This window comes from Limulus polyphemus, unplaced genomic scaffold (assembly GCF_000517525.1).
Source record: "Limulus polyphemus unplaced genomic scaffold, Limulus_polyphemus-2.1.2 Scaffold1086, whole genome shotgun sequence".
NCBI lineage: Eukaryota > Metazoa > Arthropoda > Merostomata > Xiphosura > Limulidae > Limulus > Limulus polyphemus.
Window position 1 is genome coordinate 348944 of NW_013666696.1, and position 221 is coordinate 349164.

Here is a 221-nt window from a genome sequence, read left to right on the forward strand (position 1 = left end):
ACAGAGAGATTGAAGATATAGATGGACAATTGAGTCAAGCGCGGTAGTATGGAAATTGCGTGAATCGTTCGTTGTAAATTATAGCGTGTGTGTGTGTGTGTAAGTTAAGGTGACTGTGGAAATTAAGTGTATTGCAAAGTTGAATTGAGAAAGAATAAACTAGTTTTATTTGAGAAAGGACTTGTATCGCTGAAGTTCTTCAGAAAGAATTTTTACAAGTA